Source organism: Cervus elaphus, chromosome 30 (assembly GCF_910594005.1).
Source record: "Cervus elaphus chromosome 30, mCerEla1.1, whole genome shotgun sequence".
Lineage (NCBI taxonomy): Eukaryota > Metazoa > Chordata > Mammalia > Artiodactyla > Cervidae > Cervus > Cervus elaphus.
In genome coordinates, this window is record NC_057844.1 from 570,952 (window position 1) to 595,914 (window position 24,963).

Below are 24,963 nucleotides of genomic sequence, written 5' to 3' on the forward strand. Positions count from 1 at the left end.
AGGGTCCCTCTCACATACCTAGAGCTGAGAGAAGCCTCCTCTTGAGGTGCTTGTGGTAAGGTGGTATTCCTCTGGAGTCGAAGCCAGGGACTAACCTCTCATCTCGAGTTGATTTTTGGTCCACGGAGCTCTTTCGTGTTGCTACAGTGACCTCAGGATCCCTCTAGCCTTGAAACAGTGTTCTTGGGGTTTCTCCTTAGTGCCGTCAAGGAAATCAATGCTCCTTTCATGTGTGATGTGCAACACGGAATTGCTCTGCACGCAGTGCAGGGGAATCGGGCCTCATCTCGCGGCGAGGGGGAAGTCTCAAATTTTTTCTCGAGTTGCGGCGGGAACCTGGGGTATATTCTCGAGTTACGACGGGGATGGCCCTTCCACCCACGTGTTTGTTCAGCGACGGCATGACTCCTGCCTCGTTTCGAGGGATAACTCGGGATTCTCCTCGAGGCTTGGCAGGGCAATTGGGACGCCTCTCCAGCTGAGGCGGGAGACCAAGGGTCCATTTCCACGTGCCACAGGAATCCTGGGACTCCTATCAAGTTTCACGAGGAGTCAGGCATCGTCTCCTTTGGAGGCACTGATCTCCTTGTACCTCTGGAGTTTTCAAAGGATGTGAGGCTTCCGGTCGCCATGAGGTGGGGAACTAGGTCTTTCTCTGTGGTCTCCACAGGGGATTCAGACATCCTTTCATCTTGGGAGATGCAAGACGAGCCTGCATTCAAGTCACTGCAGGGATATCCGGCCTTATTTCGAGTCAGGGCATCGCGGTGTCCATTCCACTTGAGGCCGCAAAATCAGGGTCCCTCTCACATACCTAGAGCTGAGAGAAGCCTCCTCTTGAGGTGCTTGTGGTAAGGTGGTATTCCTCTGGAGTCGAAGCCAGGGACTAACCTCTCATCTCGAGTTGATTTTTGGTCCACGGAGCTCTTTCGTGTTGCTACAGTGACCTCAGGATCCCTCTAGCCTTGAAACAGTGTTCTTGGGGTTTCTCTGGAGTGCCATCAAGGAAATTAAGGCTCCTTTCATGTGTGATGTGCAACACGGAATTGCTCTGCACGCAGTGCAGGGGAATCGGGCCTCATCTCGCGGCGAGGGGGAAGTCTCATGGTTTTTCTCGAGTTGCGGCGGGAACCTGGGGTATATTCTCGAGTTACGACGGGGATGTCCCTTCCACCCACGTGTTTGTTCAGCGACGTCAGGACTCCTGCCTAGTTGCGAGGGACAACTCGGGATTCTCCTCGAGGCTTGGCAGGGCAATTGGGACGCCTCTCCAGCTGAGGCGGGAGACCAAGGGTCCCTTTCCACGTGCCACAGGAATCCTGGGACTCGTATCAAGTTTCACGAGGAGTCAGGCATCGTCTCCTTTGGAGGCACTGATCTCCGCCTACCTCTGGAGTTTTCAAAGGATGTGAGGCCTCCGGTCGCGATGAGGTTGGGAACTAGGTCTTTCTCTGTGGTCTCCACAGGGGATTCAGACATCCTTTCTTCTTGGGAGATGCAAGACGAGCCTGCATTCAAGTCACTGCAGGGATATCCGGCCTTATTTCGAGTCAGGGCATCGCGGTGTCCATTCCACTTGGGGCCGCAAAATCAGGGTCCCTCTCACATACCTAGAGCTGAGAGAAGCCTCCTCTTGAGGTGCTTGTGGTAAGGTGGTATTCCTCTGGAGTCGAAGCCAGGGACTAACCTCTCATCTCGAGTTGATTTTTGGTCCACGGAGCTCTTTCGTGTTGCTACAGTGACCTCAGGATCCCTCTAGCCTTGAAACAGTGTTCTTGGGGTTTCTCTGGAGTGCCATCAAGGAAATTAAGGCTCCTTTCATGTGTGATGTGCAACACGGAATTGCTCTGCACGCAGTGCAGGGGAATTGGGCCTCATCTCGCGGCGAGGGGGAAGTCTCATGGTTTTTCTCGAGTTGCGGCGGGAACCTGGGGTATATTCTCGAGTTACGACGGGAATGGCCCTTCCAGCCACGTGTTTGTTCAGCGATGTCAGGACTCCTGCCTAGTTGTGAGGGACAACTCGGGATTCTCCTCGAGGCTTGGCAGGGCAATTGGGACGCCTCTCCAGCTGAGGCGGGAGACCAAGGGTCCCTTTCCACGTGCCACAGGAATCCTGGGACTCGTATCAAGTTTCACGAGGAGTCAGGCATCGTCTCCTTTGGAGGCACTGATCTCCGCCTACCTCTGGAGTTTTCAAAGGATGTGAGGCCTCCGGTCGCGATGAGGTGGGGAACTAGGTCTTTCTCTGTGGTCTCCACAGGGGATTCAGACATCCTTTCTTCTTGGGAGATGCAAGACGAGCCTGCATTCAAGTCACTGCAGGGATATCCGGCCTTATTTCGAGTCAGGGCATCGCAGTGTCCATTCCACTTGAGGCCGCAAAATCAGGGTCCCTCTCACATACCTAGAGCTGAGAGAAGCCTCCTCTTGAGGTGCTTGTGGTAAGGTGGTATACCTCTGGAGTCGAAGCCAGGGACTAACCTCTCATCTCGAGTTGATTTTTGGTCCACGGAGCTCTTTCGTGTGGCTACAGTGACCTCAGGATCCCTCTAGCCTTGAAACAGTGTTCTTGGGGTTTCTCTGGAGTGCCGTCAAGGAAATCAATGCTCCTTTCATGTGTGATGTGCAACACGGAATTACTCTGCCCGCAGTGCAGGGGAATCCGGCCTCATCTCGCGGCGAGGGGGAAGTCTCAGATTTTTTCTCGAGTTGCGGCGGGAACCTGGGGTATATTCTCGAGTTACGACGGGGATGGCCCTTCCACCCACGTGTTCAGCGACGTCAGGACTCCTGCCTAGTAGCGAGGGACAACTCGGGATTCTCCTCGAGGCTTGGCAGGGCAATTGGGACGCCTCTCCAGCTGAGGTGGGAGTCCAAGGATCCCATTCCACGTGCCACAGGAATCCTGGGATTCCTATAAAGTTTCACGAGGAGTCAGGCATCGTCTCCTTTGGAGGCACTGATCTCCGCGTACCTCTGGAGTTTTCAAAGGATGTGAGGCCTCCGGTCGCGATGAGGTGGGGAACTAGGTCTTTCTCTGTGGTCTCCACAGGGGATTCAGACATCCTTTCGTCTTGGGAGATGCAAGACGAGCCTGCATTCAAGTCACTGCAGGGATATCCGTCCTGATTTCGAGTCAGGGCATCGCGATGTCCATTCCAATTGAGACTGCAAACTCAGGTTCCCTCTCACATACCTAGAGCTGAGAGAAGCCTCCTCTTGAGGTGCTTGTGGTAAGGTGGTATTCCTCTGGAGTCGAAGCCAGGGACTAACCTCTCATCTCGAGTTGATTTGTGGTCCACGGAGCTCTTTCGTGTTGCTACAGTGACCTCAGGATCCCTCTAGCCTTGAAACAGTGTTCTTGGGGTTTCTCTGGAGTGCCATCAAGGAAATCAAGGCTCCTTCATTGTTTGATGTGCAACACGGAATTGCTCTGCACGCAGTGCAGGGGAATCGGGCCTCATCTCGCGGCGAGGGGGAAGTCTCATGGTTTTTCTCGAGTTGCGGCGGGAACCTGGGGTATATTCTCGAGTTAGGACGGGGATGGCCCTTCCACCCACGTGTTTGTTCAGCGACGTCAGGACTCCTGCCTAGTTGCGAGGGACAACTCGGGATTCTCCTCGAGGCTTGGCAGGGCAATTGGGACGCCTCTCCAGCTGAGGCGGGAGACCAAGTGTCCCTTTCCACGTGCACAGGAATTCTGGGACTCCTATCAAGTTTCACAAAGAGTCAGGCATCGTCTCCTTTGGAGGCACTGATCTTCGCGTACCTCTGGAGTTTTCAAACGATGTGAGGTCTCCGGTCGCGATGAGGTGGGAAACTAGATCTTTCTCTGAGGTCTCCACAGGGGATTCAGACATCCTTTCGTCTTGGGAGATGCAAGACGAGCCTGCATTCAAGTCACTGCAGGGATATCCGGCCTTATTTCGAGTCAGGGCATCGCGGTGTCCATTCCACTTGAGGCCGCAAACTCAGGGTCCCTCTCACATACCTAGAGCTGAGAGAAGCCTCCTTTTGAGGTGCTTGTGGAAAGGTGGTATTCCTCTGGAGTCGAAGCCAGGGACTAACCTCTCATCTCGAGTTGATTTTTGGTCCACGGGGCTCTTTCGTGTTGCTACAGTGACCTCAGGATTCCTCTAGCCTTGAAACAGTGTTCTTGGGGTTTCTCTGGAGTGCCATCAAGGAAATTAAGGCTCCTTTCATGTGTGATGTGCAACACGGAATTGCTCTGCACGCAGTGCAGGGGAATTGGGCCTCATCTCGCGGCGAGGGGGAAGTCTCATGGTTTTTCTCGAGTTGCGGCGGGAACCTGGGGTATATTCTCGAGTTACGACAGGGATGTCCCTTCCACCCACGTGTTTGTTCAGCGACGTCAGGACTCCTGCCTAGTTGCGAGGGACAACTCGGGATTCTCCTCGAGGCTTGGCAGGGCAATTGGGACGCCTCTCCAGCTGGGGCGGGAGACCAAGGGTCCCTTTCCACGTGCCACAGGAATCCTGGGACTCGTGTCAAGTTTCACGAGGAGTCAGGCATCGTCTCCTTTGGAGGCACTGATCTCCGCCTACCTCTGGAGTTTTCAAAGGATGTGAGGCCTCCGGTCGCGATGAGGTGGGGAACTAGGTCTTTCTCTGTGGTCTCCACAGGGGATTCAGACATCCTTTCTTCTTGGGAGATGCAAGACGAGCCTGCATTCAAGTCACTGCAGGGATATCCGGCCTTATTTCGAGTCAGGGCATCGCGGTGTCCATTCCACTTGAGGCCGCAAACTCAGGGTCCCTCTCACATACCTAGAGCTGAGAGAAGCCTCCTCTTGAGGTGCTTGTGGTAAGGTGGTATTCCTCTGGAGTCGAAGCCAGGGACTAACCTCTCATCTCGAGTTGATTTTTGGTCCACGGAGCTCTTTCGTGTTGCTACAGTGACCTCAGGATCCCTCTAGCCTTGAAACAGTGTTCTTGGGGTTTCTCTGGAGTGCCATCAAGGAAATCAAGGCTCCTTTCATGTGTGATGTGCAAGACGGAATTGCTCTGCACGCAGTGCAGGGGAATCGGGCCTCATCTCTCGGCGAGGGGGAAGTCTCATGGTTTTTCTCGAGTTGCGGCGGGAACCTGGGGAATATTCTCGAGTTACGACGGGGATGGCCCTTCCAGCCACGTGTTTGTTCAGCGACGTCAGGACTCCTGCCTAGTTGCGAGGGACAACTCGGGATTCTCCTCGAGGCTTGGCAGGGCAATTGGGACGCCTCTCCAGCTGAGGCGTGAGACCAAGGGTCCCATTCCACGTGGCACAGGAATCCTGGGATTCCTATAAAGTTTCACGAGGAGTCAGGCATCGTCTCCTTTGGAGGCACTGATCTCCGCGTACCTCTGGAGTTTTCAAAGGATGTGAGGCCTCCGGTCGCGATGAGGTGGGGAACTTGGTCTTTCTCTGTGGTCTCCACAGGGGATTCAGACATCTCTCGTCTTGGGTTATGCAAGACGAGCCTGCATTCAAGTCACTGCAGGGATATCCGGCCTTATTTCGAGTCAGGGCATCGCAGTGTCCATTCCACTTGAGGCCGCAAACTCAGGGTCCCTCACACATACCTAGAGCTGAGAGAAGCCTCCTCTTGAGGTGCTTGTGGTAAGTTGGTATTCCTCTGGAGGCGAAGCCAGGGACTAACCTCTCATCTCGAGTTGATTTTTGGTCCAGGGAGCTCTTTCGTGTTGCTACAGTGACCTCAGGATCCCTCTAGCCTTGAAACAGTGTTCTTGGGGTTTCTCTGGAGTGCCATCAAGGAAATCAAGGCTCCGTTCATGTTTGATGTGCAACACGGAATTGCTCTGCACGCAGTGCAGGGGAATCAGGCCTAATCTCACGGCGAGGAGGAGGTCTCATGGTTTATCTCGAGTTGCGGCGGGAACCTGGGGTATATTCTCGAGTTACAACGGGGATGGCCCTTCTACACACGTGTTTGTTCAGCGATGGCAGGACTCCTGCCTAGTTGCGAGGGACAAGTCGAGATTCTCCTCGAGGCTTGGCAGGGCAATTGGGACGCCTCTCCAGCTGAGGCGGGAGACCAAGGGTCCCTTTCCACGTGCCACAGGAATCCTGGGACTCCTATCAAGTTTCACGAGGAGTCAGGCATCGTCTCCTTTGGAGGCACTGATCTCCGCGTACCTCTGGAGTTTTCAAAGGATGTGAGGCCTCCGGTCGCCATGAGGTGGGGAACTAGGTCTTTCTCTGTGGTCTCCACAGGGGATTCAGACATCCTTTCATCTTGGGAGATGCAAGACGAGCCTGCATTCAAGTCACTGCAGGGTTATCCGGCCTTATTTCGCGTCAGGGCATCGCAGTGTCCATTCCACTTGAGGCCGCAAAATCAGGGTCCCTCTCACATACCGAGAGCTGAGAGAAGCCTCCTCTTGAGGTGCTTGTGGTAAGGTGGTATTCCTCTGGAGTCGAAGCCAGGGACTAACCTCTCATCTTGAGTTGATTTTTGGTCCACGGAGCTCTTTCGTGTTGCTACAGTGACCTCAGGATACCTCTAGCCTTGAAACAGTGTTCTTGGGGTTTCTGTGGAGTGCCATCAAGGAAATCAAGGCTCCTTTCATATGTGATGTGCAACACGGAATTGCGCTGACACAGTGCAGGGAAACCGGGCCTCATCTCGTGGCGAGGGGGAAGTCTCATGGTTTTTCTAGAGTTGCGGCGGGAACCTGGGGTATATTCTCGAGTTATGACGGGGATGGCCCTTCCACTCACGTGTTTGTTCAGCGACGTCAGGACTCCTGCCTAGTTGGAAGGGACAACTCGGGATTCTCCTCGAGGCTTGGCAGGGCAATTGGGACGCCACTCCAGCTGAGGCGGGAGACCAAGGGTCCCTTCCCACGTGCCACAGGAATCCTGGGATTCCTATAAAGTATCACGAGCAGTCAAGTATCGTCTCCTTTAGAGGCACTGATCTCCGCGTACCTCTGGAGTTTTCAAAGGATGTGAGGCCTCCGGTCGCGATGAGGTGGGGAACTAGGTCTTTCTCTGTGGTCTCCACAAGTCATTCAGACATCCTTTCGTCTTGGGAGATGCAAGACGAGCCTGCATTCAAGTCACTGCAGGGATATCCGGCCTTATTTCGAGTCAGGGCATCGCGGTGTCCATTCCACTTGAGGCCGCAAACTCAGGGTCCCTCTCACATACCTAGAGCTGAGAGAAGCCTCCTCTTGAGGTGCTTATGGTAAGGTGGTATTCCTCTGGAGTCAAAGCCAGGGACTAACCTCTCATCTCGAGTTGATTTTTGGTCCACGGAGCTCTTTCGTGTTGCTACAGTGACCTCAGGATCCCTCTAGCCTTGAAACAGTGTTCTTGGGTTTTCTCTGGAGTGCCATCAAGGAAATTAAGGCTCCTTTCATGTGTGATGTGCAACACGGAATTGCTCTGCACGCAGTGCAGGGGAATTGGGCCTCATCACGCGGCGAGGGGGAAGTCTCATGGTTTTTCTCGAGTTGCGGCGGGAACCTGGGGTATATTCTCGAGTTACGACGGGGATGGCCCTTCCAGCCACGTGTTTGTTCAGCGATGTCAGGACTCCTGCCTAGTTGCGAGGGACAACTCGGGATTCTCCTCGAGGCTTGGCAGGGCAATTGGGACGCCTCTCCAGCTGAGGCGCGAGACCAAGGGTCCCTTTCCACGTGCCACAGTAATCCTGGGACTCGTATCAAGTTTCAGGAGGAGTCAGGCATCGTCTCCTTTGGAGGCACTCATCTCCGCCTACCTCTGGAGTTTTCAAAGGATGTGAGGCTTCCGGTCGCAATGAGGTGGGGAACTAGGTCTTTCTCTGTGGTCTCCACAGGGGATTCAGACATCCTTTCATCTTAGGAGATGCAAGACGAGCCTGCATTCAAGTCACTGCAGGGATATCCGGCCTTATTTCGAGTCAGGGCATCGCGGTGTCCATTCCACTTGAGGCCGCAAAATCAGGGTCCCTCTCACATACCTAGAGCTGAGAGAAGCCTCCTCTTGAGGTGCTTGTGGTAAGGTGGTATTCCTCTGGAGTCGAAGCCAGGGACTAACCTCTCATCTCGAGTTGATTTTTGGTCCACGGAGCTCTTTCGTGTTGCTACAGTGACCTCAGGATCCCTCTAGCCTTGAAACAGTGTTCTTGGGGTTTTTCTGGAGTGCCGTCAAGGAAATCAAGGCTCCTTTCATGTGTGATGTGCAACACGGAATTGCTCTGCACTCTGTGGAGGGCAATCAGGCCTCATCTCGCGGCGAGGGGGAAGTCTCATGGTTTTTCTCGAGTTGCGGCAGGAACCTGGGGTATATTCTCGAGTTACGACAGGGATGGCCCTTCCACACACGTGTTTGTTCAGCGACGGAAAGACGCCTGCCTAGTTGCGAGGGACAACTCGGGATTCTCCTCGAGGCTTGGCAGGGCAATTGGGACGCCTCTCCAGCTGAGGCGGGAGACCAAGGGTCCCTTTCCACGTGCCACAGGAATCCTGGGACTCCTATCAAGTTTCACGAGGAGTCAGGCATCGTCTCCTTTGGAGGCACTGATCTCCGCGTACCTATGGAGTTTTCAAAGGATGTGAGGCCTCCGGTCGCCATGAGGTGGGGAACTACGTCTTTCTCTGTGGTCTCCACAGGGGATTCAGACAACCTTTCATCTTGGGAGATGCAAGACGAGCCTGCATTCAAGTCACTGCAGGGATATCCGGCCTTATTTCGAGTCAGGGCATCGCAGTGTCCATTCCACTTGAGGCGGCAAACTCAGGGTCCCTCACACATACCTAGAGCTGAGAGAAGCCTCCTCTTGAGGTGCTTGTGGTAAGTTGGTATTCCTCTGGAGGCGAAGCCAGGGACTAACCTCTCATCTCGAGTTGATTTGTGGTCCACGGAGCTCTTTCGTGTTGCTACAGTGACCTCAGGATCCCTCTAGCCTTGAAACAGTGTTCTTGGGGTTTCTCTGGAGTGCCATCAAGGAAATCAAGGCTCCTTCATTGTTTGATGTGCAACACGGAATTGCTCTGCACGCAGTGCAGGGGAATCGGGCCTCATCTCGCGGCGAGGGGGAAGTCTCATGGTTTTTCTCGAGTTGCGGCGGGAACCTGGGGTATATTCTCGAGTTAGGACGGGGATGGCCCTTCCACCCACGTGTTTGTTCAGCGACGTCAGGACTCCTGCCTAGTTGCGAGGGACAACTCGGGATTCTCCTCGAGGCTTGGCAGGGCAATTGGGACGCCTCTCCAGCTGAGGCGGGAGACCAAGTGTCCCTTTCCACGTGCACAGGAATTCTGGGACTCCTATCAAGTTTCACAAAGAGTCAGGCATCGACTCCTTTGGAGGCACTGATCTTCGCGTACCTCTGGAGTTTTCAAACGATGTGAGGTCTCCGGTCGCGATGAGGTGGGAAACTAGATCTTTCTCTGAGGTCTCCACAGGGGATTCAGACATCCTTTCGTCTTGGGAGATGCAAGACGAGCCTGCATTCAAGTCACTGCAGGGATATCCGGCCTTATTTCGAGTCAGGGCATCGCGGTGTCCATTCCACTTGAGGCCGCAAACTAAGGTCCCTCTCACATACCTAGAGCTGAGAGAAGCCTCCTTTTGAGGTGCTTGTGGAAAGGTGGTATTCCTCTGGAGTCGAAGCCAGGGACTAACCTCTCATCTCGAGTTGATTTTTGGTCCACGGGGCTCTTTCGTGTTGCTACAGTGACCTCAGGATTCCTCTAGCCTTGAAACAGTGTTCTTGGGGTTTCTCTGGAGTGCCATCAAGGAAATTAAGGCTCCTTTCATGTGTGATGTGCAACACGGAATTGCTCTGCACGCAGTGCAGGGGAATTGGGCCTCATCTCGCGGCGAGGGGGAAGTCTCATGGTTTTTCTCGAGTTGCGGCGGGAACCTGGGGTATATTCTCGAGTTACGACAGGGATGTCCCTTCCACCCACGTGTTTGTTCAGCGACGTCAGGACTCCTGCCTAGTTGCGAGGGACAACTCGGGATTCTCCTCGAGGCTTGGCAGGGCAATTGGGACGCCTCTCCAGCTGAGGCGGGAGACCAAGGGTCCCTTTCCACGTGCCACAGGAATCCTGGGACTCGTGTCAAGTTTCACGAGGAGTCAGGCATCGTCTCCTTTGGAGGCACTGATCTCCGCCTACCTCTGGAGTTTTCAAAGGATGTGAGGCCTCCGGTCGCGATGAGGTGGGGAACTAGGTCTTTCTCTGTGGTCTCCACAGGGGATTCAGACATCCTTTCTTCTTGGGAGATGCAAGACGAGCCTGCATTCAAGTCACTGCAGGGATATCCGGCCTTATTTCGAGTCAGGGCATCGCGGTGTCCATTCCACTTGAGGCCGCAAACTCAGGGTCCCTCTCACATACCTAGAGCTGAGAGAAGCCTCCTCTTGAGGTGCTTGTGGTAAGGTGGTATTCCTCTGGAGTCGAAGCCAGGGACTAACCTCTCATCTCGAGTTGATTTTTGGTCCACGGAGCTCTTTCGTGTTGCTACAGTGACCTCAGGATCCCTCTAGCCTTGAAACAGTGTTCTTGGGGTTTCTCTGGAGTGCCATCAAGGAAATCAAGGCTCCTTTCATGTGTGATGTGCAAGACGGAATTGCTCTGCACGCAGTGCAGGGGAATCGGGCCTCATCTCTCGGCGAGGGGGAAGTCTCATGGTTTTTCTCGAGTTGCGGCGGGAACCTGGGGAATATTCTCGAGTTACGACGGGGATGGCCCTTCCAGCCACGTGTTTGTTCAGCGACGTCAGGACTCCTGCCTAGTTGCGAGGGACAACTCGGGATTCTCCTCGAGGCTTGGCAGGGCAATTGGGACGCCTCTCCAGCTGAGGCGTGAGACCAAGGGTCCCATTCCACGTGGCACAGGAATCCTGGGATTCCTATAAAGTTTCACGAGGAGTCAGGCATCGTCTCCTTTGGAGGCACTGATCTCCGCGTACCTCTGGAGTTTTCAAAGGATGTGAGGCCTCCGGTCGCGATGAGGTGGGGAACTTGGTCTTTCTCTGTGGTCTCCACAGGGGATTCAGACATCTCTCGTCTTGGGTTATGCAAGACGAGCCTGCATTCAAGTCACTGCAGGGATATCCGGCCTTATTTCGAGTCAGGGCATCGCAGTGTCCATTCCACTTGAGGCCGCAAACTCAGGGTCCCTCACACATACCTAGAGCTGAGAGAAGCCTCCTCTTGAGGTGCTTGTGGTAAGTTGGTATTCCTCTGGAGGCGAAGCCAGGGACTAACCTCTCATCTCGAGTTGATTTTTGGTCCAGGGAGCTCTTTCGTGTTGCTACAGTGACCTCAGGATCCCTCTAGCCTTGAAACAGTGTTCTTGGGGTTTCTCTGGAGTGCCATCAAGGAAATCAAGGCTCCTTTCATGTTTGATGTGCAACACGGAATTGCTCTGCACGCAGTGCAGGGGAATCAGGCCTAATCTCACGGCGAGGAGGAGGTCTCATGGTTTATCTCGAGTTGCGGCGGGAACCTGGGGTATATTCTCGAGTTACAACGGGGATGGCCCTTCTACACACGTGTTTGTTCAGCGATGGCAGGACTCCTGCCTAGTTGCGAGGGACAAGTCGAGATTCTCCTCGAGGCTTGGCAGGGCAATTGGGACGCCTCTCCAGCTGAGGCGGGAGACCAAGGGTCCCTTTCCACGTGCCACAGGAATCCTGGGACTCCTATCAAGTTTCACGAGGAGTCAGGCATCGTCTCCTTTGGAGGCACTGATCTCCGCGTACCTCTGGAGTTTTCAAAGGATGTGAGGCCTCCGGTCGCCATGAGGTGGGGAACTAGGTCTTTCTCTGTGGTCTCCACAGGGGATTCAGACATCCTTTCATCTTGGGAGATGCAAGACGAGCCTGCATTCAAGTCACTGCAGGGTTATCCGGCCTTATTTCGCGTCAGGGCATCGCAGTGTCCATTCCACTTGAGGCCGCAAAATCAGGGTCCCTCTCACATACCGAGAGCTGAGAGAAGCCTCCTCTTGAGGTGCTTGTGGTAAGGTGGTATTCCTCTGGAGTCGAAGCCAGGGACTAACCTCTCATCTTGAGTTGATTTTTGGTCCACGGAGCTCTTTCGTGTTGCTACAGTGACCTCAGGATACCTCTAGCCTTGAAACAGTGTTCTTGGGGTTTCTGTGGAGTGCCATCAAGGAAATCAAGGCTCCTTTCATATGTGATGTGCAACACGGAATTGCGCTGACACAGTGCAGGGAAATCGGGCCTCATCTCGTGGCGAGGGGGAAGTCTCATGGTTTTTCTAGAGTTGCGGCGGGAACCTGGGGTATATTCTCGAGTTATGACGGGGATGGCCCTTCCACTCACGTGTTTGTTCAGCGACGTCAGGACTCCTGCCTAGTTGGAAGGGACAACTCGGGATTCTCCTCGAGGCTTGGCAGGGCAATTGGGACGCCACTCCAGCTGAGGCGGGAGACCAAGGGTCCCTTCCCACGTGCCACAGGAATCCTGGGATTCCTATAAAGTATCACGAGCAGTCAAGTATCGTCTCCTTTAGAGGCACTGATCTCCGCGTACCTCTGGAGTTTTCAAAGGATGTGAGGCCTCCGGTCGCGATGAGGTGGGGAACTAGGTCTTTCTCTGTGGTCTCCACAAGTCATTCAGACATCCTTTCGTCTTGGGAGATGCAAGACGAGCCTGCATTCAAGTCACTGCAGGGATATCCGGCCTTATTTCGAGTCAGGGCATCGCGGTGTCCATTCCACTTGAGGCCGCAAACTCAGGGTCCCTCTCACATACCTAGAGCTGAGAGAAGCCTCCTCTTGAGGTGCTTATGGTAAGGTGGTATTCCTCTGGAGTCAAAGCCAGGGACTAACCTCTCATCTCGAGTTGATTTTTGGTCCACGGAGCTCTTTCGTGTTGCTACAGTGACCTCAGGATCCCTCTAGCCTTGAAACAGTGTTCTTGGGTTTTCTCTGGAGTGCCATCAAGGAAATTAAGGCTCCTTTCATGTGTGATGTGCAACACGGAATTGCTCTGCACGCAGTGCAGGGGAATTGGGCCTCATCACGCGGCGAGGGGGAAGTCTCATGGTTTTTCTCGAGTTGCGGCGGGAACCTGGGGTATATTCTCGAGTTACGACGGGGATGGCCCTTCCAGCCACGTGTTTGTTCAGCGATGTCAGGACTCCTGCCTAGTTGCGAGGGACAACTCGGGATTCTCCTCGAGGCTTGGCAGGGCAATTGGGACGCCTCTCCAGCTGAGGCGCGAGACCAAGGGTCCCTTTCCACGTGCCACAGTAATCCTGGGACTCGTATCAAGTTTCAGGAGGAGTCAGGCATCGTCTCCTTTGGAGGCACTCATCTCCGCCTACCTCTGGAGTTTTCAAAGGATGTGAGGCTTCCGGTCGCAATGAGGTGGGGAACTAGGTCTTTCTCTGTGGTCTCCACAGGGGATTCAGACATCCTTTCATCTTAGGAGATGCAAGACGAGCCTGCATTCAAGTCACTGCAGGGATATCCGGCCTTATTTCGAGTCAGGGCATCGCGGTGTCCATTCCACTTGAGGCCGCAAAATCAGGGTCCCTCTCACATACCTAGAGCTGAGAGAAGCCTCCTCTTGAGGTGCTTGTGGTAAGGTGGTATTCCTCTGGAGTCGAAGCCAGGGACTAACCTCTCATCTCGAGTTGATTTTTGGTCCACGGAGCTCTTTCGTGTTGCTACAGTGACCTCAGGATCCCTCTAGCCTTGAAACAGTGTTCTTGGGGTTTTTCTGGAGTGCCGTCAAGGAAATCAAGGCTCCTTTCATGTGTGATGTGCAACACGGAATTGCTCTGCACTCTGTGGAGGGCAATCAGGCCTCATCTCGCGGCGAGGGGGAAGTCTCATGGTTTTTCTCGAGTTGCGGCAGGAACCTGGGGTATATTCTCGAGTTACGACAGGGATGGCCCTTCCACACACGTGTTTGTTCAGCGACGGAAAGACGCCTGCCTAGTTGCGAGGGACAACTCGGGATTCTCCTCGAGGCTTGGCAGGGCAATTGGGACGCCTCTCCAGCTGAGGCGGGAGACCAAGGGTCCCTTTCCACGTGCCACAGGAATCCTGGGACTCCTATCAAGTTTCACGAGGAGTCAGGCATCGTCTCCTTTGGAGGCACTGATCTCCGCGTACCTACGGAGTTTTCAAAGGATGTGAGGCCTCCGGTCGCCATGAGGTGGGGAACTACGTCTTTCTCTGTGGTCTCCACAGGGGATTCAGACAACCTTTCATCTTGGGAGATGCAAGACGAGCCTGCATTCAAGTCACTGCAGGGATATCCGGCCTTATTTCGCGTCAGGGCATCGCAGTGTCCATTCCACTTGAGGCCGCAAAATCAGGGTCCCTCTCACATACCTAGAGCTGAGAGAAGCCTCCTCTTGAGGTGCTTGTGGTAAGGTGGTATTCCTCTGGAGTCGAAGCCAGGGACTAACCTCTCATCTCGAGTTGATTTTTGGTCCACGGAGCTCTTTTGTGTTGCTACAGTGACCTCAGGATCCCTCTAGCCTTGAAACAGTGTTCTTGTGGTTTCTCTGGAGTGCCATCAAGGAAATTAAGGCTCCTTTCATGTGTGATGTGCAACACGGAATTGTTCTGCACGCAGTGCAGGGGAATTGGGCCTCATCACGCGGCGAGGGGGAAGTCTCATGGTTTTTCTCGAGTTGCGGCGGGAACCTGGGGTATATTCTCGAGTTACGACGGGGATGGCCCTTCCAGCCACGTGTTTGCTCAGCGACGTTAGGACTCCTGCCTAGTTGCGAGGGACAACTCGGGATTCTCCTCGAGGCTTGGCAGGGCAATTGGGACGCCTCTCCAGCTGAGGCGGGAGACCAAGGGTCCCTTTCCACGTGCCACAGTAATCCTGGGACTCGTATCAAGTTTCACGAGAAGTCAGGCATTGTCTCCTTTGGAGGCACTCATCTCCGCGTACCTCTGGAGTTTTCAAAGGATGTGAGGCCTCCGGTCGCGATGAGGTGGGGAACTAGGTCTTTCTCTGTGGTCTCCACAGGGGATTCAGACATCCTTTCATCTTGGGAGATGCAAGACGAGCCTGCATTCAAGTCACTGCAGGGATATCCGGCCTTATTTCGAGTCAGGGCATCGCGGTGTCCATTCCACTTGAGGCCGCAAAATCAGGGTCCCTCTCACATACCTAGAGCTGAGAGAAGCCTCCTCTTGAGGTTCTTGTGGTAAGGTGGTATTCCTCTGGAGTCGAAGCCAGGGACTAACCTCTCATCTCGAGTTGATTTTTGGTCCACGGAGCTCTTTCGTGTTGCTACAGTGACCTCAGGATCCCTCTAGCCTTGAAACAGTGTTCTTGGGGTTTCTCTGGAGTGCCATCAAGGAAATCAAGGCTCCTTTCATGTGTGATGTGCAACACGGAATTGCTCTGCACGCAGTGCAGGGGAATCGGGCCTCATCTCTCGGAGAGGGGGAAGTCTCATGGTTTTTCTCGAGTTGCGGCGGGAACCTGGGGTATATTCTCGAGTTACGACGGGGATGGCCCTTCCAGCCACGTGTTTGTTCAGCGACGTTAGGACTCCTGCCTAGTTGCGAGGGACAACTCGGGATTCTCCTCGAGGCTTGGCAGGGCAATTGGGACGCCTCTCCAGCTGAGGCGGGAGACCAAGGGTCCCATTCCACGTGCCACAGGAATCCTGGGACTCCTATCAAGTTTCACGAGGAGTCAGGCATCGTCTCCTTTGGAGGCACTGATCTCCGCGTACCTCTGGAGTTTTCAAAGGATGTGAGGCTTCCGGTCGCCATGAGGTGGGGAACTAGGTCTTTCTCTGTGGTCTCCACAGGGGATTCAGACATCCTTTCGTCTTGGGATATGCAAGACGAGCCTGCATTCAAGTCACTGCAGGGATATCCGGCCTTATTTCGAGTCAGGGCATCGCGGTGTCCATTCCACTTGAGGCCGCAAACTCAGGGTCCCTCTCACATACCTAGATCTGAGAGAAGCCTCCTCTTGAGGTGCTTATGGTAAGGTGGTATTCCTCTGGAGTCAAAGCCAGGGACTAACCTCTCATCTCGAGTTGATTTTTGGTCCACGGAGCTCTTTCGTGTTGCTACAGTGACCTCAGGATCCCTCTAGCCTTGAAACAGTGTTCTTGGGTTTTCTCTGGAGTGCCATCAAGGAAATTAAGGCTCCTTTCATGTGTGATGTGCAACACGGAATTGCTCTGCACGCAGTGCAGGGGAATTGGGCCTCATCACGCGGCGAGGGGGAAGTCTCATGGTTTTTCTCGAGTTGCGGCGGGAACCTGGGGTATATTCTCGAGTTACGACGGGGATGGCCCTTCCAGCCACGTGTTTGTTCAGCGATGTCAGGACTCCTGCCTAGTTGCGAGGGACAACTCGGGATTCTCCTCGAGGCTTGGCAGGGCAATTGGGACGCCTCTCCAGCTGAGGCGCGAGACCAAGGGTCCCTTTCCACGTGCCACAGTAATCCTGGGACTCGTATCAAGTTTCACGAGGAGTCAGGCATCGTCTCCTTTGGAGGCACTCATCTCCGCCTACCTCTGGAGTTTTCAAAGGATGTGAGGCCTCCGGTCGCAATGAGGTGGGGAACTAGGTCTTTCTCTGTGGTCTCCACAGGGGATTCAGACATCCTTTCATCTTAGGAGATGCAAGACGAGCCTGCATTCAAGTCACTGCAGGGATATCCGGCCTTATTTCGAGTCAGGGTATCGCGGTGTCCATTCCACTTGAGGCCGCAAAATCAGGGTCCCTCTCACATACCTAGAGCTGAGAGAAGCCTCCTCTTGAGGTGCTTGTGGTAAGGTGGTATTCCTCTGGAGTCGAAGCCAGGGACTAACCTCTCATCTCGAGTTGATTTTTGGTCCACGGAGCTCTTTCGTGTTGCTACAGTGACCTCAGGATCCCTCTAGCCTTGAAACAGTGTTCTTGGGGTTTTTCTGGAGTGCCGTCAAGGAAATCAAGGCTCCTTTCATGTGTGATGTGCAACACGGATTGCTCTGCACTCTGTGGAGGGCAATCAGGCCTCATCTCGCGGCGAGGGGGAAGTCTCATGGTTTTTCTCGAGTTGCGGCAGGAACCTGGGGTATATTCTCGAGTTACGACGGGGATGGCCCTTCCACCCACGTGTTTGTTCAGCGACGGCAGGACTCCTGCCTCGTTTCGAGGGATAACTCGGGATTCTCCTCGAGGCTTGGCAGGGCAATTGGGACGCCTCTCTAGCTGAGGCGGGAGACCAAGGGTCCATTTCCACGTGCCACAGGAATCCTGGGACTCCTATCAAGTTTCACGAGGAGTCAGGCATCGTCTCCTTTGGAGGCACTGATCTCCGCGTACCTCTGGAGTTTTCAAAGATGTGAGGCTTCCGGTCGCCATGAGGTGGGGAACTAGGTCTTTCTCTGTGGTCTCCACAGGGGATTCAGACATCCTTTCATCTTGGGAGATGCAAGACGAGCCTGCATTCAAGTCACTGCAGGGATATCCGGCCTTATTTCGAGTCAGGGCATCGCGGTGCCCATTCCACTTGAGGCCGCAAAATCAGGGTCCCTCTCACATACCTAGAGCTGAGAGAAGCCTCCTCTTGAGGTGCTTGTGGTAAGGTGGTATTCCTCTGGAGTCGAAGCCAGGGACTAACCTCTCATCTCGAGTTGATTTTTGGTCCACGGAGCTCTTTCATGTTGCTACAGTGACCTCAGGATCCCTCTAGCCTTGAAACAGTGTTCTTGGGGTTTTTCTGGAGTGCCGTCAAGGAAATCAAGGCTCCTTTCATGTGTGATGTGCAACACGGAATTGCTCTGCACTCAGTGCAGGGCAATCAGGCCTCATCTCGCGGCGAGAGGGAAGTCTCATGGTTTTTCTCGAGTTGCGGCAGGAACCTGGGGTATATTCTCGAGTTACGACGGGGATGGCCCTTCCACCCACGTGTTTGTTCAGCGACGGCAGGACTCCTGCCTCGTTTCGAGGGATAACTCGGGATTCCCCTCGAGGCTTGGCAGGGCAATTGGGACGCCTCTCCAGCTGAGGCGGGAGACCAAGGGTCCATTTCCACGTGCCACAGGAATCCTGGGACTCCTATCAAGTTTCACGAGGAGTCAGGCATCGTCTCCTTTGGAGGCACTGATCTCCGCGTACCTCTGGAGTTTTCAAAGGATGTGAGGCTTCCGGTCGCCATGAGGTGGGGAACTAGGTCTTTCTCTGTGGTCTCCACAGGGGATTCAGACATCCTTTCATCTTGGGAGATGCAAGACGAGCCTGCATTCAAGTCACTGCAGGGATATCCGGCCTTATTTCGAGTCAGGGCATCGCGGTGTCCATTCCACTTGAGGCCGCAAAATCAGGGTCCCTCTCACATACCTAGAGCTGAGAGAAGCCTCCTCTTGAGGTGCTTGTGGTAAGTTGGTATTCCTCTGGAGTCGAAGCCAGGGACTAACCTCTCATCTCGAGTTGATTTTTGGTCCACGGAGCTCTTTCGTGTTGCTACAGTGACCTCAGGATCCCTCTAGCCTTGAAACAGTGTTCTTGGGGTTTCTCTGGAGTGCCGTCAAGGAAATCAAGGCTCCTTTCATGTGTGATGTGCAACACGAAATTGCTCTGCACTCAGTGCAGGGCAATCAGGCCTCATCTAGCGGCGAGGGGGAAGTCTCATGGTTTTTCTCGAGTTGCGGCAGGAACCTGGGGTATATTCTCGAGTTAGGACGGGGATGGCCCTTCCACCCACGTGTTTGTTCAGCGACGGCAGGACTCCTGCCTCGTTTCGAGGGATAACTCGGGATTCTCCTCGAGGCTTGGCAGGGCAATTGGGACGCCTCTCCAGCTGAGGCGGGAGACCAAGGGTCCCTTTCCATGTGCCACAGGAATCCTGGGACTCCCATCAAGTTTCACGAGGAGTCAGGCATCGTCTCCTTTGGAGGCACTGATCTCCGCGTACCTCTGGAGTTTTCAAAGGATGTGAGGCTTCCGGTCGCCATGAGGTGGGGAACTAGGTCTTTCTCTGTGGTCTCCACAGGGGATTCAGACATCCTTTCATCTTGGGAGATGCAAGACGAGCCTGCATTCAAGTCACTGCAGGGATATCCGGCCTTATTTCGAGTCAGGGCATCGCGGTGTCCATTCCACTTGAGGCCGCAAACTCAGGGTCCCTCTCACATACCTAGAGCTGAGAGAAGCCTCCTCTTGAGGTGCTTGTGGTAAGGTGGTATTCCTCTGGAGTTGAAGCCAGGGACTAAGCTCTCATCCCGAGTTGATTTTTGGTCCACGGAGCTCTTTCGTGTTGCTACAGTGACCTCAGGATCCCTCTAGCCTTGAAACAGTGTTCTTGGGGTTTCTCTGGAGTGCCATCAAGGAAATCAAGGCTCCTTTCATGTGTGATGTGCAACACGGAATTGCTCTGCACTCAGTGCAGGGCAATCAGGCCTCATCTCGCGGCGAGGGGGTAGTCTCATGGTTTTTCTCGAGTTGCGGCAGGAACCTGGGGTATATTCTCGAGTTACGACAGGGATGGCCCTTCCACACACGTGTTTGTTCAGCGACGGAAAGACGCCTGCCTAGTTGCGAGGGACAACTCGGGATTCTCCTCGAGGCTTGGCAGGGCAATTGGGACGCCTCTCCAGCTGAGGCGGGAGACCAAGGGTCCCTTTCCACGTGCCACAGGAATCCTGGGACTCCTATCAAGTTTCACGAGGAGTCAGGCATCGTCTCCTTTGGAGGCACTGATCTCCGCGTACCTATGGAGTTTTCAAAGGATGTGAGGCCTCCGGTCGCCATGAGGTGGGGAACTACGTCTTTCTCTGTGGTCTCCACAGGGGATTCAGACAACCTTTCATCTTGGGAGATGCAAGACGAGCCTGCATTCAAGTCACTGCAGGGATATCCGGCCTTATTTCGCGTCAGGGCATCGCAGTGTCCATTCCACTTGAGGCCGCAAAATCAGGGTCCCTCTCACATACCTAGAGCTGAGAGAAGCCTCCTCTTGAGGTGCTTGTGGTAAGGTGGTATTCCTCTGGAGTCGAAGCCAGGGACTAACCTCTCATCTCGAGTTGATTTTTGGTCCACGGAGCTCTTTTGTGTTGCTACAGTGACCTCAGGATCCCTCTAGCCTTGAAACAGTGTTCTTGGGGTTTCTCTGGAGTGCCATCAAGGAAATTAAGGCTCCTTTCATGTCTGATGTGCAACACGGAATTGCTCTGCACGCAGTGCAGGGGAATTGGGCCTCATCACGCGGCGAGGGGGAAGTCTCATGGTTTTTCTCGAGTTGCGGCGGGAACCTGGGGTATATTCTCGAGTTACGACGGGGATGGCCCTTCCAGCCACGTGTTTGCTCAGCGACGTTAGGACTCCTGCCTAGTTGCGAGGGACAACTCGGGATTCTCCTCGAGGCTTGGCAGGGCAATTGGGACGCCTCTCCAGCTGAGGCGGGAGACCAAGGGTCCCTTTCCACGTGCCACAGTAATCCTGGGACTCGTATCAAGTTTCACGAGAAGTCAGGCATTGTCTCCTTTGGAGGCACTCATCTCCGCGTACCTCTGGAGTTTTCAAAGGATGTGAGGCCTCCGGTCGCGATGAGGTGGGGAACTAGGTCTTTCTCTGTGGTCTCCACAGGGGATTCAGACATCCTTTCATCTTGGGAGATGCAAGACGAGCCTGCATTCAAGTCACTGCAGGGATATCCGGCCTTATTTCGAGTCAGGGCATCGCGGTGTCCATTCCACTTGAGGCCGCAAAATCAGGGTCCCTCTCACATACCTAGAGCTGAGAGAAGCCTCCTCTTGAGGTTCTTGTGGTAAGGTGGTATTCCTCTGGAGTCGAAGCCAGGGACTAACCTCTCATCTCGAGTTGATTTTTGGTCCACGGAGCTCTTTCGTGTTGCTACAGTGACCTCAGGATCCCTCTAGCCTTGAAACAGTGTTCTTGGGGTTTCTCTGGAGTGCCATCAAGGAAATCAAGGCTCCTTTCATGTGTGATGTGCAACACGGAATTGCTCTGCACGCAGTGCAGGGGAATCGGGCCTCATCTCTCGGAGAGGGGGAAGTCTCATGGTTTTTCTCGAGTTGCGGCGGGAACCTGGGGTATATTCTCGAGTTACGACGGGGATGGCCCTTCCAGCCACGTGTTTGTTCAGCGACGTTAGGACTCCTGCCTAGTTGCGAGGGACAACTCGGGATTCTCCTCGAGGCTTGGCAGGGCAATTGGGACGCCTCTCCAGCTGAGGCGGGAGACCAAGTGTCCCATTCCACGTGCCACAGGAATCCTGGGACTCCTATCAAGTTTCACGAGGAGTCAGGCATCGTCTCCTTTGGAGGCACTGATCTCCGCGTACCTCTGGAGTTTTCAAAGGGTGTAAGGCTTCCGGTCGCGATGAGGTGGGGAACTAGGTCTTTCTCTGTGGTCTCCACAGGGGATTCAGATATCCTTTCATCTTGGGAGATGCAAGACGAGCCTGCATTCAAGTCACTGCAGGGATATCCGGCCTTATTTAGAGTCAGGGCATCGCGGTGTCCATTCCACTTGAGGCCGCAAACTCAGGGTCCCTCTCACATACCTAGAGCTGAGAGAAGCCTCCTCTTGAGGTGCTTGTGGTAAGGTGGTGTTCCTCTGGAGTCGAAGCCAGGGACTAACCTCTCATCTCGAGTTGAATTTTGGTCCACGGAGCTCTTTCGTGTTGCTGCAGTGACCTCAGGATCCCTCTAGCCTTGAAACAGTTTTCTTGGGGTTTCTCTGGAGTGCCATCAAGGAAATCAAGGCTCCTTTCAAGTGTGATGTGCAACACGGAATTGCTCTGCACGCAGGGCAGGGGAATCAGGCCTCATCTCGCGGCGAGGGGGAAGTCTCATGGTTTTTCTCGAGTTGCGGCGGGAACCTGGGGTATATTCTCGAGTTACGACGGGGATGGCCCTTCCACACACGTGTTTGTTCAGCGACGGCAGGACTCCTGCCTAGTTGCGAGGGACAACTCGGGATTCTCCTCGAGGCTTGGCAGGGCAATTGGGACGCCTCTCCAGCTGAGGCGGGAGACCAAGGGTCCCTTTCCACGTGCCACAGTAATCCTGGGACTCGTATCAAGTTTCACGAGAAGTCAGGCATTGTCTCCTTTGGAGGCACTCATCTCCGCGTACCTCTGGAGTTTTCAAAGGATGTGAGGCCTCCGGTCGCCATGAGGTGGGGAACTAGGTCTTTCTCTGTGGTCTCCACAGGGGATTCAGACATCCTTTCATCTTGGGAGATGCAAGACGAGCCTGCATTCAAGTCACTGCAGGGATATCCGGCCTTATTTCGAGTCAGGGCATCGCGGTGTCCATTCCACTTGAGGCCGCAAAATCAGGGTCCCTCTCACATACCTAGAGCTGAGAGAAGCCTCCTCTTGAGGTGCTTGTGGTAAGGTGGTATTCCTCTGGATTCGAAGCCAGGGACTAACCTCTCATCTCGAGTTGATTTTTGGTCCACGGAGCTCTTTCGTGTTGCTACAGTGACCTCAGGATCCCTCTAGCCTTGAAACAGTGTTCTTGGGGTTTTTCTGGAGTGCCGTCAAGGAAATCAAGGCTCCTTTCATGTGTGATGTGCAACACGAATTGCTCTGCACGCAGTGCAGGGGAATCGGGCCTCATCTCGCGGCGAGGGGTAAGTCTCAGATTTTTTCTCGAGTTGCGGCGGGAACCTGGGGTATATTCTCGAGTTACGACGGGGATGGCCCTTCCACCCACGTGTTTGTTCAGCGACGGCAGGACTCCTGCCTCGTTTCGAGGGATAACTCGGGATTCTCCTCGAGGCTTGGCAGGGCAATTGGGACGCCTATCCAGCTGAGGCGGGAGACCAAGGGTCCATTTCCACGTGCCACAGGAATCCTGGGACTCCTATCAAGTTTCACGAGGAGTCAGGCATCGTCTCCTTTGGAGGCACTGATCTCCGCGTACCTCTGGAGTTTTCAAAGGATGTGAGGCCTCCGGTCGCCATGAGGTGGGGAACTACGTCTTTCTCTGTGGTCTCCACAGGGGATTCAGACAACCTTTCATCTTGGGAGATGCAAGACGAGCCTGCATTCAAGTCACTGCAGGGATATCCAGCCTTATTTCGAGTCAGGGCATCGCAGTGTCCATTCCACTTGAGGCCGCAAAATCAGGGTCCCTCTCACATACCTAGAGCTGAGAGAAGCCTCCTCTTGAGGTGCTTGTGGTAAGGTGATATTCCTCTGGAGTCGAAGTTAGGGACTAACCTCTCATCTCGAGTTGATTTTTGGTCCACGGAGCTCTTTCGTGTTGCTACAGTGACCTCAGGATCCCTCTAGCCTTGAAACAGTGTTCTTGGGGTTTCTCTGGAGTGCCATCAAGGAAATCAAGGCTCCTTTCATGTGTGATGTGCAACACGGAATTGCTCTGCACGCAGTGCAGGGGAATCGGGCCTCATCTCTCGGAGAGGGGGAAGTCTCATGGTTTTTCTCGAGTTGCGGCGGGAACCTGGGGTATATTCTCGAGTTACGACGGGGATGGCCCTTCCAACCACGTGTTTGTTCAGCGACGTTAGGACTCCTGCCTAGTTGCGAGGGACAACTCGGGATTCTCCTCGAGGCTTGGCAGGGCAATTGGGACGCCTCTCCAGCTGAGGCGGGAGACCAAGGGTCCCATTCCACGTGCCACAGGAATCCTGGGACTCCTATCAAGTTTCACGAGGAGTCAGGCATCGTCTCCTTTGGAGGCACTGATCTCCGCGTACCTCTGGAGTTTTCAAAGGATGTAGGCTTCCGGTCGCGATGAGGTGGGGAACTAGGTCTTTCTCTGTGGTCTCCACAGGGGATTCAGACATCCTTTCATCTTGGGAGATGCAAGACGAGCCTGCATTCAAGTCACTGCAGGGATATCCGGCCTTATTTAGAGTCAGGGCATCGCGGTGTCCATTCCACTTGAGGCCGCAAACTCAGGGTCCCTCTCACATACCTAGAGCTGAGAGAAGCCTCCTCTTGAGGTGCTTGTGGTAAGGTGGTGTTCCTCTGGAGTCGAAGCCAGGGACTAACCTCTCATCTCGAGTTGAATTTTGGTCCACGGAGCTCTTTCGTGTTGCTGCAGTGACCTCAGGATCCCTCTAGCCTTGAAACAGTTTTCTTGGGGTTTCTCTGGAGTGCCATCAAGGAAATCAAGGCTCCTTTCATGTGTGATGTGCAACACGGAATTGCTCTGCACGCAGTGCAGGGGAATCGGGCCTCATCTCGCGGCGAGGGGGAAGTCTCATGGTTTTTCTCGAGTTGCGGCGGGAACCTGGGGTATATTCTCGAGTTACGACGGGGATGGCCCTTCCAGCCACGTGTTTGTTCAGCGACGGCAGGACTCCTGCCTAGTTGCGAGGGACAACTCGGGATTCTCCTCGAGGCTTGGCAGGGCAATTGGGACGCCTCTCCAGCTGAGGCGCGAGACCAAGGGTCCCTTTCCACGTGCCACAGGAATCCTGGGACTCCTATCAAGTTTCACGAGGAGTCAGGCATCGTCTCCTTTGGAGGCACTGATCTCCGCGTACCTCTGGAGTTTTCAAAGGATGTGAGGCTTCCGGTCGCCATGAGGTGGGGAACTAGGTCTTTCTCTGTGGTCTCCACAGGGGATTCAGACATCCTTTCATCTTGGGAGATGCAAGACGAGCCTGCATTCAAGTCACTGCAGGGATATCTGGCCTGATTTCGAGTCAGGGCATCGCGGTGTCCATTCCATTTGAGGCCGTAAACTCAGGGTCCCTCTCACATACCTAGAGCTGAGAGAAGCCTCCTCTTGAGGTGCTTGTGGTAAGGTGGTATTCCTCTGGAGTCGAAGCCAGGGACTAACCTCTCATCTCGAGTTGATTTTTGGTCCACGGAGCTCTTTCGTGTTGCTACAGTGCCCTCAGGATCCCTCTAGCCTTGAAACAGTGTTCTTGGGGTTTCTCTGGAGTGCCATCAAGGAAATCAAGGCTCCTTTCAAGTGTGATGTGCAACACGGAATTGCTCTGCACGCAGGGCAGGGGAATCAGGCCTCATCTCGCGGCGAGGGGGA